General features: G+C 41.3%; 1 long non-coding RNA gene and 1 pseudogene across 3 annotated transcripts in view; one reads left to right on the forward strand and one right to left on the reverse strand.

The window, feature by feature from the left end:
- Positions 1–10,917, reverse strand: part of LOC132356600 (uncharacterized) — a 30,766-nt gene extending 19,849 nt beyond the window's left edge. For 2 of the 3 annotated variants that reach the window (XR_009499925.1, XR_009499923.1), the window contains exons 1-2: positions 10,792–10,917; positions 8,882–9,037 (exon numbers count right to left, since the gene is read on the reverse strand). This is a non-coding gene — a long non-coding RNA (uncharacterized LOC132356600). Of the gene's footprint in view, positions 1–8,881; positions 9,038–10,724 lie in introns of all 3 variants that reach the window. The other variant, XR_009499924.1, reaches the window with a different exon arrangement.
- On the forward strand, positions 370–1,530 carry LOC132356599 (beta-citrylglutamate synthase B-like; annotated as a pseudogene).
- Positions 10,918–13,012: the final 2,095 nt, after the last annotated feature.

The raw sequence follows: 13,012 nt of genomic DNA on the forward strand, positions 1-13,012 counted from the left end.
ATACACACATATACATATACATAATGGATTCATCTATTCTTTCCATGTAAAAAATGAATAATTCTTTAAAAATTCTTTGGCAGGGATTTCCCTGGTGGCGCAGTGGTTAAGACTCCGAGCTCCCAATGCAGGGGACCCGGGTTTGATCCCCGGTCGGGAACTAGATCCCACATGCATGCTGCAACTAAGAGTTTGCATGCCCAGGAGATTTTTCAGCAGAGGACTGAAGCTTTGGCCCTAGAGTTCTCGCCTGCCCTTCCTGCCAGCCTGCACTACAGATTTCAGACTCTGTGAGAGCTCCTACATTCCTAGAAAGAGTCTATATTCAGGAGGAAGTAATCCCAGAAAAGGAAGAACAGGCAGATCAAGATGTGTAGCTCTGTGGCCGCCAAGTTGTGGTTTTTGACAGATCGTTGAATCAGGGAAGACTATCCTCAAAAAGAGATCTTACGAGCGTTAAAGGCCAAATGTTGTGAGGAGGAACTGGACTTTAGGGCTGTGGTGATGCATGAGGTGATGCTAACAACTGAGCAAGGAAACCTGGGTCTTCGTACCAAAGGAGAACTAATTACTGCTTACCCTCAGGTGGTGGTAGCGAGAGTACCAACCCCTTGGGTGCAAAGTGATAGTGACATTACTGTTTTGCGCCATCTAGAGAAGATGGGATGCAGGTTGGTGAACCGACCTCAAGCCATCCTGAACTGTGGTAATAAGTTCTGGAAGTTTCAAGAGTTGGCAGGTCATGGTGTTCCTCTGCCAGATACTTTCTCTTATGGTGATCATGAAAATTTTGCTAAAATGATTGATGAAGCTGAAGTACTGGAGTTCCAAATGGTAGTGAAGAATACACGGGGTCATAAAGGCAAAGCAGTTTTCTTGGCTCGCGATAAGCACCATTTGGCTGATCTAAGCCATCTTATTCGCCATGAAGCTCCATACCTGTTTCAGAAGTATGTTAAAGAGTCTCATGGAAGGGATGTACGTGTCATTGTTGTGGGAGGCCGTGCGGTTGGCACCATGTTACGCTGTTCAACAGATGGGGGGATGCAAAGCAACTGCTCACTAGGTGGTGTACGGATGATGTGCTCCTTGAGTGAACAAGGGAAACAGCTAGCTATCCAGGTGTCTAATATCCTGGGAATGGATGTGTGTGGCATTGACCTGTTGATGAAAGACAACAGCTCCTTCTGCGTCTGAGAGGCCAATGCAAATGTAGGTTTCATAGCCTTTGATAAGGCTTGTAATCTGGATGTAGCTGGTATCATGGCGGACTATGCCACCTCCCTTCTGCCCTCTGGCCGGCTCACCTGGCGTGTGTCCCTGCTCTCCGCGGTGTCCGTGGCCAGTGAGACTAGTGAGCAGGAGCTGGGTCCTCCAGCCAACACTGCTGTCGACAACATGAGCGCAAGTTCCAGCTCTGTTGACAGCGACCCTGAAACCACGGAGCGAGAGCTGCTCACCAAGCTCCCAGGGGGCCTATCCAACATGAACCAACTGCTAGCCAATGAAATCAAACTCCTGGTGGAGTGATTCCACCAGTAAATAATTAACCAACAAAACCCTTGTAAAACTTTTTCTTCTTTCCTTTTTTTTTTTTTAAACCAAATTGCAATGCTGTTCATGGAAAATGCTCAGGAAGATGAGAGAAAATTGAGTAGGATTAGTTAGGAGGGAAGGAGGGGGAGACAGACGAGACCTTTGCTACTAAGATGTTACTGACTTTGATTTACAAATCCTACAGATAGAGGCAGAAGAGGTGAGATACAGAAAAATGTCAGGCTCTCACAGTTACCCTTTTAAATTACTCAAAAATGTGTAGGCTCTCAGGCCACGAAGAACATAATTTTTTCATGGTCTCTTGCTTTCGTTTTTGTACAGCTGGTATAAATTTCAGAGTAGTGTAACTTCACATTGTGTTGTAATCCGTGAGGAAGACATCTACCTAAATTATAATTTTTTTAATACAAATCTGAAAATTCAGCCCATACGCTCTTATCTAGGAGCTTTATGTTCATAGTTAGGAAATCGTGAGGAGCTCTTTTATTGTCTTTTTCCCCCTTAATTTGGGTAGGAGGGCAACATGAATGTGACCCAATAAAGGTTTTTTTAATGATAAAGTTGGCATGTTTGCATGATAAAAGGGAGATGAACAGTATTGCAATGTCTGGCACACAAAATAACATTTACTCCATTGTAGACACAATTGCACTAGTTAAAAATATGTGCATTGACTTGTATTTGTTAGTGTTTTAGCCTTTTTTGAAAGATATATGCTCTGTTTATATTGCTTTTTTTTTTTAATACATGCTAGTCTTAACATTCCCTGATATATGCCTGCCTCTTTAACAATGCAAAGTGAAGAAAATGCTACCTTTTTTGTTAACAAGACACTGACTTGAAACATGTGCATTTAAAGCCTTTTATTTTTTTCCTTTTTTCTTTTGGTGGTTGGGCATTTAAAGAATAAGGACAAGGAAAAATATTTTGGGGGGGGAATCAAGGGTCTATAAGTTCCTAAGTATAAAGTTGAAGTGATTTCTAATACCAGAGTTATATATCTGCATTTTTCACATTTTAGGTGGGTGTGTGTGTGTGCGCGTGCGTGTGTGCATGCACATGCACGCTTGCATGTTTATGTGTTTTGCTTTTTGTTTACACCAACCAATCAAAAAGATTCTAGAAAATGGAGCATGATGGGAAACAGTTTTTTACTTTAAAAAGAAAAAACAACTGAGTTGTTTTCATAACTATAATCTACTGGGTAGAGGTACTCACCTAAAGACATGAGGAGAATAGCTGTTTCTTAGGCTTTTGTGTATATGTACGTTGTTTGCTTTTTTTTCTTTGGTTCTAGACTGTTCAGTGTGTGATTTATTCCACGCTACATGCTTTTCCTCTGCTTCTTGCTGTGCATTTTCTCCTATTACACATAGGTTTTGGGGCGGGGTGGACTGAACATTTTTGTTTGGGGACTTATTTAGCAGTATTGAGTCTTTTATAGCCCTACTCTGAAGCCTTCAATATTCTACTCTTTATATTACTTTATTTCTGAATTTATAAAAGCCCCCAAACTGCATATAATATGAGCCTTTAAACATGGGTAAAACTATCGCAATGAATGGTTTGGAAGGTGTGTTAAGAAATGGAGATGCTCCAGAGCTCAACGTAATTTTTTTAAGCAGCAAGTTCCATCTCCCTACAATCCTCTGAAGCTTTTTACCCAAGTCCTTTCTTGCCTCTCCAGCGCTTTTTTCCTTCAGATGGACCTTAAACATAATTTCTTGGACACTACTAGAGAGACTTTGAGGCAATAAGATCAGTATTAACCAGCTCTAACAGACGTTTGATCATGCTTACTTGCACAGTTTTCCCCCCATTTTAAAAAAGGAATGCAATAAAACTTGTTTTTTCCATAGAATTAAATAATATTAAAATGGACTGAAAGGTTGATTGTTGACAAATAGAATAGTACCTCTGATCTGTGCAGTGTCTCATTTCACCTTAGAAAAAGATACATAAGAGGAGTTTCTAATTTATTTTAGGATATTCTCATCTCATCTAAAAGAATTTGACTTGTACAGGGTTATTGTGTGACATATTGTGGAATATATAAGTACCTCTGGCTCACTTGGTACTTCTTTTACTAAATGACCATACTTTGGAAGATGCACACTATTCAGGATAGAGAAATAAACAAGGGAGAAGGAATCGCTTAATTAAATCATCATTCATAAGTGTGTAGAGACCATGTGGTTGCCACAGAGATTATGATACATATACTTTGAATAGTTACATATCACATGTATACAGCTTAGTGAATTTTAAAACACAAATAGAACACCCTCTCTATTTGATAAAAAACTCAAGGTTTCTGTTGGGTGGGATAAGGCACCAGGAAAAATGTAGGTAGCCTTTTAAAAAAATTATCAAATTAACCAAGTACATTAGAAGAAATATCTGAGATTATTTCACTGTTAGTTTTACTCACTATCCATCTTTTGTGCATACACACTATGTTAAAACATAGCCTTACCAAACTATTTCTGGATCGTACTGAATGGACAGGAATGGACATCTTAGAGTTTAAAAACATGAATATCCTCTTGAATTCCCTCAAAAAGTAAGGTAAAGAATATGAGTAAACGATATTGGAAGAATCCAAATAAAACAGCCCAGATATTAAGTGAAAGTTAAATATATTTTCATATTGTTTAGTAACTTTCTTAAAGTCTTTATTGCTATTATGAGAGGTAAAAATGTGTATTTATCAAATATGCATAGCTGTTATTTTATCATGCAAAAATCTGAATTATTGTAAAACTATTGTACATTGTTAAAATTGTAATTCTGAATTGTATTTAGAAGTAATTCTTTCTGATATTGTTTTTATGGCACCCATGATGAAAAGCGGACTATGTATATACACAAACACACAAATACGAACTATTCCATTTAAAATTTTTAATAGTTATTTTCTTTTGATTGGTCATTTCTGCTGGCTTTAACTCCACTGAACTCTGAAATATTTCTCTATATGCTATCAAATAAGAAAATACCCTGGAACATTAGAAAAATCCATCAAGAGACTTGCTTTCATCAAGCGCTTTATGAGACTTTTGAAAAGGTATCGAAGGCGTTTAAAGAAGTAATTGACTTTCAAGATCATCTCTTCTGGGGCTTCCCTGGTGGTGCAGTGGTTGAGAATCTGCCTGCTAATGCAGGGGACACGGATTCGAGCCCTGGTCTGGGAAGATCCCAGTTGCCGCGGAGCAGCTAGGCCCGTGAGCCACAACTACTGAGCCTGCGCGTCTGGAGCCTGTGCTCCACAACAAGAGAGGCCACGATAGTTAGAGGCCCGCGCACCGCGATGAAGAGTGGCCCCCGCCTGCTGCAACTGGAGAAAGCCCTCACACAGAAACAAAGACCCAACACAGCCAAAAATAAATATAAATAAATAAATTAATTAAAAAAAATTTCATTTAAGATACATTTAGGTGCCTTTGAAGCTTGGATTTTGGAATGTTTCAGTAGTGGCCAGAAATCTGTTGTTGGAATCTTCTAGTCTTCCGGGTTGAATTTGAAATGTTTTTAGTTTTGTTTTGGATTTTTGTGCGGTATTTTATTTCCTTTATACCAATGCCCTTTTGCCATGCTGTTTTGGGGTGGCTGCCTAACTCTAGGGAAAATTCTTTCTATGTTAACGAAAATGTGGTGTTTTAAATTCCTTAATGTTTTGCATTTTTAAAATTGTTTTTAAAGAAATATTCTAACTGCTTAAAAAAAAAAAAAAGGAGTTTGCATGCCACAACTAAGGAGCCTGCCTGCTGCAACTAAAGAAGTCCGCCTGCTGCAATTAAGGCCCGGTGCAAGCAAATAAATAAATAAATAAATAAGTAAATATTAAAAAAAAATTCTTTGGCAGACCATGTGTCCTGATTTGGGGCTTGAAAAAAACATATTATCACTGTATGCGGGACCACATATACCTTTACATACATAATTATGGAGAAGTACAACTAACTGTTCCTGCCTTGCCCTTAGAGGGTGACTAATAAACCTTTGGCTTGTTAGTTGGTTCATTCTGCCCTTCCTGATATCCAATATATATATATGTGAATCATTTTTGGCTTGAAGTCATGATCAGAAATGCAACATATGAAGAATCGGTACCAACAAGGTGGTTGAATAACACAAGCCCTGGAGTTTGACGCTGAGTAGGCTCTGAATCTCTGTCCTGACTCTGCAGTTTGTAACTTCTAATTCTCTCTCTCTGAGTCTCAGTCTCTTCGCTTATGAAACGGAAGAAATAACACTCACCTCATAGGGTTGTTAAGAAGTAAATGGTACATTGTATAAAGAGCCTAGGACAGAGTGTGGCCATTAACAGGCCCTCAACAAATGGCCTTCATGAACACTATGTTGGAACTAGACTAGAGCTGACAAGAGCTCGAAGCTGAATGTAACACAGGGGCAAAAGCTGAGAGAATATTACAAAGTAAGGCTAGGATTCATCCGTTCAACCAGCATTCACTGAGGGTCCGCCATATGCCAGGTACCACGCTGGGCGCTGGGGTCAGAAAAGAGAAGGGAGGAGTGAGAGCAGAGGCCAGAAGGCTCCTTACCCCTGGACCACCCTCCCTGTTATTACCTATCTGGATGGGTATGTTCACACTCAAGTCACCTGCTTGGATCCCTTGTGACAATGACAGGGACCTGGACAGCCAAGGAACTGACGAGGAAGATAAAATTAGGAGCCAAGACCTCACTAGTGAATGCAGCGTGGATGAGAAAACACGGACTTCAGAATCAGACAGACACAATTGTTTGTTTTTTAATAGTTTATCTGCTTACAGAAAAAATGTTAAATTTTTGGTAAAAATTCATTTTAATAAAACTAATTTTAATAAAAGATTAAAATAAGAAAAGTAATAAATGTAATTTCATTGCCCAGAGATAATTGATGCTAACATTTTGGTGTTTAGCATTCCTGTTCTTTTTCTGTGCATATTTTTTAATGGTTGAGATTATTATGTATATTATCACAATTCATTACTAATAACTATCATCAATTCATTATTATAATTGATATAATAGATAAAAATATATCCTAACATCTTGTTCTTTTCACCTAACCTTATTACATGAACATTTTCTCACGGTTTTACAAACTTTGGGGGAAGGATTATTTTACCAGCTGTGTAATATTCCATCACATGGAAGCTCCACAGTTTACTGTTTCCTTAGCCATTTCCCCAGTATTGGTTACTAGGTTCATTTCAGGTTCTACCTGTTATGAATAACTCTCTAATGAAGAATTTTATTCAATAAGCTGTTCTCTGTATTTCAAACTATTTTCTTAGGATAACTTTACATTAGTAGAATAACTGAGTCAGAGAGACTGACTATTTAAGCCTCTTGATAACATTTCCTTCCAAAAGTCTATAAATTGGTACTTTCTCCAACAGTGTCTAGGAGTGGCGGGATATGAGTTTGAATCTAATTCTACTTCTTATTGACTGAATGATTTGAGGCAAGTTATTTACCTTCTCTGAGCCTCAGGTTTGTCATCTGTAAAATGGAGATGCCTACCTAACAGATTTATAAAATTTAAAAGATGTGACATGTGTAACTTGGCACAAGTTCTGGTACACAGTCTAAGTTCTCAACCAAAATATTAGTTCCCTTCTCACTTTCCCCTATTGCTTTTTCCACTGTTGAGTAAAAAGGAAATACTAAACTTCACGTTTGTTCTATTTCCTATTAGTCAGTCATTTAGAACATAGTTGAAACTTCTTAACCACAAGGCATCTGAAGTAGTTAACTGTGCAAATACAGGCACATTGTTTGTATCTGCTTTATAGAACCCACTAGATGCTGTGTCACTGAACCAGTAATAAATATTTGGTGCATCTGTTACTGTTACTGCATTTCTGAACAAGATTAGTGTTTTATATGTTTTTCTTTTTTTATTCTTATGCAAATTATTTACCATCTCTGTTCCCAGTTTCCCCATCAGAAAAATAAAGATCATACCTGTCCTATCTTATTTGTGTAATGAAAGCACTTCTTACTAACCACTGAGGTTTTCACTCACAGATGGACTATATGCACACTGAGTAAGATATGGGTGGGATTCGCCACACGTCGGAGAGACATGGAAGGGAAGAGGAAGGAAGGAGCTGACCTTTAACCAGAGCCTGCATCTCACACACATTCATCACACACACACACACATATTCATCACACACACACACACACACACACACACACCAATCATGACAGGTGCTTCAGTGTCTCAAATGTTACAGGTAAAGAAACTGAAATGCAGCAAATTTAAGTAATTTCTTCAAGGTCCCAAGCTACCAGGAGGTGGAGACACAATTCAAATACTAAACTGTACCCTGAGAAGCAGAAGGGCATTTTTATGCTTTAGCAGCTAAGTCATTATTAACACCGTTGTGGGACTGAATGAGAAAATCGTTTTTTTTAACTTCCACTTCTTTGCTTAGAGAGAAAAACACAAGGTAAATTCACCTGCAAAATTTATTTTGTTAGTTCTGAATATAAAATATGTAAACAAACTCCATCTGGAAGACAGTTCTATTACTGTAGCAAGTACTGAGTATGACCTCTGTGAGGGCATCATGTGCCTGTGACCATGTGTAACCAACATGAGCTTCCTGCTAAGATGACAGTCACATGCAGCTCTTGGAAAGGAGAGGCACAGAAGGAAGAGGATTCTTACAGTACCCAGGGCTCCCTTCACAAAAGTATTCTTAGACCAGTCAGAGTGATTTCCCCACACCCCAAAAGGAAGAAAGATGCAGGCCAAAACTGGCCAAGACTGTAAAATAAAATAACTAATATCGCAATAAGTTAAGCCATATGAAATTACGGTTTTGTAGGCCAAAATCAGTCAAATACCATCATTTTCATATGGTTCAACATATACATATGACATTGTTCCAGAAATCGAGAAAGGATTGTTTCTGGAAGTGATTTCAAAAGTGACACTTGGTAGATAGGTTTTGATGAGCTATTCCCTCTAAATTATATCCATCACTTTTATAATGGAACTATGAAATATTTTGATGGATATTTCAAACTACACAAAAGGAAAATAACTTCCTTACAACAAAATCTCTTGTTTTCTAAGTCCTAAACTTCTTTAACTTCTGCACCTGAAAAATTTGCATGTAGAATAGGTGGAATAGTATTTGTGTACATTGTGATGGCTGAAATGTGTGATACTTTATAGGAACTGCAGATATGGGGGGGCATTAAATAAGGAACCAACTGCCTTATAGGTGTGTGACCTTGGGCAAAGCTGCTGACCCTCTCTGGGCTTCAGTTTACATCCATGTAAAACAAAGAGAATCACCTGCTTCATGGAGCAACTTGTGATTATGACATGAACTGTAATAAAGTAAGGGAGAGAGGACTTCCCTGGCATTCCAGCGGTGAAGACTCCAAGCTTCCACTGCAGGAGGGCGCCCGCTGGATCCCTGGTTGGGGAACTAAGATCCCACATGCTGAGCTGTGGCCAAAAAAAAAAAAAAAAAAAAAAAGTAAGGGAGAGATCTTTACAATGATAAAGTGTTATTAAAAGTTGGTTATTATATGTCAATAAAGTGTGATGCTATAGATGACTGATGCATTATATCTCTGGTTTGAAAGGAGCTTAAATAGATTGTTTCCAGTCCCCTCTTGCAGGGTAAGGAGAGAGCCACCTACAAAGACAGGCTTCTGCTAGATCCCAGTTGCTGAATTGAACGAAATTCACCCTGAGGATGAACGGCGGGCCTTTTAACAGCTACACTCTTGTGGAGGCAGGCTGAGACCAGGCCACGGCTGGAGGTGCTTTACATTTCTGCCCTGGCCTGGAGAGGTCACACAGGGCAAGGGCCTCTTCCCAGACTCGAGCAACTTAGTCTCAGAACAGAGGTAGCACCGCCTACCTGGGTTTTCTGAAAGAATTAAATGCGATGATGGATTAAGAGACAAGTACGGTGCGCAGCACAAAGTCATGGCTAAATTAAGTTTGTGGGAGATCGGTGTCCTGCAGGGCCCTAGACTCGAAAACCGAATAAAAGAACCTCTGGGGATGGGTGAGGGGCCGGTAGGGAGCTGGATTTAGAGAGTTCGTGATGCCGTTCGTGATGTGTCGGTGTCTCACGGATGCAGGACGACCCGCCCCGGAGGGACCGCGGAAGCTTGGCGGCGTTGACCCCAGGATGTCGCACGCCCGCACCTGTGGGCCGGGGCCACTGGGGGTCAGCCCGCGGAGGGCTGGGGCCACTGCGGGGCTCTCCGGGCACCGTCTCTCCAGGTCGGTGGCTGCGCAGGGTCCGGGCCGGGCGCCGCGGCGGGACTATGGGGGCAGGAGGGGGCGCGCGCATCCCGGGCCCGCGTTCCAGGTTGACCCGGGCTCCCTCAGAGGCCGAGAGGCGCCGCCGAGAGTCCAGGCGCGCTGGGCGGCTTGGGCTGCAAACCAGGCACCGAGAACGCAGGGGGCGCTGATCCCACCCGGCTTCCTTCCAGCCTCTCTTCGGCCCCCGCCGTGCCCCTAGTCCACGCCCTGGCCGCGTCCCCGCAGCCGCGCGGCTCGGCTGCTTTTCCCCCGGGCTCCGCTCTCCTGTTCCGGAGGAGCCGAGAGGCGCTGGGCTTGGCGCCCTGGGCTGTGCTAGCCGCCGGGTGCGGGTTGCCACGGCAACGGGCCCAGCCCCCAGCACCCCGTTCCGCCTCACTTCTCCAGAAGCCCGGGGCAGAGCCCTGGGGCTGAGAGGAGGGATGAACGCAGGAGGCCGACCCACCGCACCCAGGGCTGTGTGTCCGCCGCCCCCAGGCCCGACTTCCCCCGGAGGCACGGGGGAGCGGACAGCAGAGCGGGCGCCAGCCTGGCCCTCCCGGCGCAGGGACCTGGTCGCGCCCCTGCGCCTCGGGGTTGGTGGCCCGGTTTGGGGGACCGCGCTTGAGGCGCCTCCAAACGCAGGGATAGCGGGGTTGCTCGAACTCCAGAAAAAGGCCTAGCAAGAGAGGGTAACTGCAAGAAAGGGGTTAATCTAAAGGCAGCTCCGTTCTTTCTACATTAAGCAAATAACCCCGCTGCTCTCTGGGTAAATCAGCCTACGTGGACCGAGTACTGTACCAGGTGCTGCTCGGAAACGCTTTCTACCGCCATCCTAGCCGTCTCTGCTTTCTCAGAACAAACTCTGGGGACTTACTGTGTCCCTCTGTACCCAGCTTTTCGGACGAAGAAGGTTAGAATAGTTAAACAGATCTTCTCTTTACCAGGCCATTCTGTTAGCATTTCCCTGCGACGTCTTTTGTATTTTCTTTTGTTTCTCAGCGGAATGGTGGTCGGTGGAGTTAGCGCATGCGTAGCGTTAGCGGGTACGATCAAATATTTTTCCAAAGTGGCTGTGTCGTTTTACATTTCCACAAGCAGTGTCTGAGGATTCCAGTTGTTCTGCATTCCTGCCAACGTTTGGCAGTCTGTCTTTTTCAATTTTAGCCTTCTGAGATGTGTGGTGGCATCTCACTGCGGAGTTTTCTTTAGGTTAAATCATATGAAATTGCTGAAAATTGACTTACAGAAAGGGCAATGTTATACGATTGAACCAAATTTGCATTTCCCTGGTGAGTAATGATGTCAAACGCCTTTTCATGTGCTTATTAAACTATGAATATAATCCCTTTAGCGAAGGCTATGTTTCTGTTCAAGTCTTCATCCATTTTCAAATTGGGCAAAGTCTTTTTTTTCTCTCTGATTTGTGGTTTGTCTTTTCACTCTTATTGGTGTCTTATGGACTGAACTGTATTCTTCCAAAATTCGTATTTTGAAGCCCTAACTCCCAGTACCTCAGATTGTGATCCTATTTGGAGATAGAGCCTTCAAAGAGGAAATTAAGTTAGAATAGGGTCATTGGGGTAGGCCCTAATCCAATATGACTGGTGTCCTTCTATGAAGAGGAGATTGGAACACAGATACACATAAGAACAACCCCATCACAGAGGAGCGATGTGACCAGGACACAGCGAGAAGGCAGCCATCTGCAAGCCAAAAAGAGAGGCCTCGGAAGAAACCAAACCTGCTGACATATTGATTTCGGATTTCTAACCTATAGAATTGTGAGAAAATTAATTTATTGTTTAAACCACCCAGTCTGTGGTATTGATACTCTGTTATGGCATCCTTCACAAACTGTTACATGGTATAATAGCTACATGTGATCCCCCCCTAGTGGCCACATTGAATAATGTTATGAAATTCAAGCAATTCTTCCAGAGAGCATCTTATGCACAGCAAGCTGCACGTATTTGACCACTGTGTCAGTTCCTAATTAATTTGACGTTAGTGTTTTCTGCAGCAGCAAATAAACTGGCGTCACAGTCCAGAGAGATACTCAGTGCCTAAACAGACCAAGAGAGGAAACTTGGCATTCTCAGAACCTGGCAAAACAGTAGCCACCTAAAATAATTAATAACCATATAGTGTTATTAGCACCTTAATATGTAATTCAGAAACATATATAATGGTTGACATAGGATATTCATGGTAGATAAATAATGTAAATGGTAACTTTCAAGGACATAAACAAGGAGGACAAATAGAAATTATAAAATAAAATGGCACAAGTAAAAATTTTAAATGTGTAGTGATTCCCTTGCAACTTCCTGTGAATCTATAATTATTTAAAAATACCAATGGTCACAACAAATGGAAATGGGTCCAAACTCTCCAGCTAAAAGAATGAGTATCAACTTAGACTTTTTTAAAAAGGGGAAAAGAAAATATAAAAGTTTATGGAAAACATACCTCAAATATACAGAATGGTTGAAAGGAAAGGAGTAGAAAAAGATAAACTAGGCAAATACAAACCAAAGAAAAGCAGGTATTGCTCTGTTCATTTAGGGGGTTTAGAATTTAGGGCACAAATATCACTACAGATAAAGAGGACTAAAACTTAATGATAAAAGTTAAATTCACCAAGAAGGTATAACAATTCAAATTTTCTTTGCCTTTAAGAACAAAGCCTTAAAACGTATAAAGGAAAATTTGTCACAACTACAGGAGAAATTGACAAATCCACCACTGAAGTGACTATGATTTTACATGGCGGACACACATTAGAGACAATCATATTTCTGCTAGTATATTTACTCCTACTTTATATGATGAAATTCTATATACCCACAGTTCATAGTGCTGCACAAAAGTTAAGGTGGGTTCCAGGTGCTCCATTATTGAAAAATTTAAGAACTAGTACACTAGACAGAAAGAAAAAGACAAATACCATATGATATCACTTATATGTGGAATCTAAAATAAGACACAAATGAACTTATCTACAAAACAGAAACAGACTCACAGACATAGAGAACAGACTTGTGGTTGCCAAGAGGGAGGGGAGATGGGGGAGGGATGGATTGAGAGTTTGGGGTTAGGGTATGCAAACTATTATATATAGAATGGATAAACAACAAGGTACTACTGTATAGGACAGGGAAC

Source organism: Balaenoptera ricei, chromosome 21, assembly GCF_028023285.1.
Source record: "Balaenoptera ricei isolate mBalRic1 chromosome 21, mBalRic1.hap2, whole genome shotgun sequence".
NCBI classification, from domain to species: Eukaryota; Metazoa; Chordata; class Mammalia; order Artiodactyla; family Balaenopteridae; genus Balaenoptera; species Balaenoptera ricei.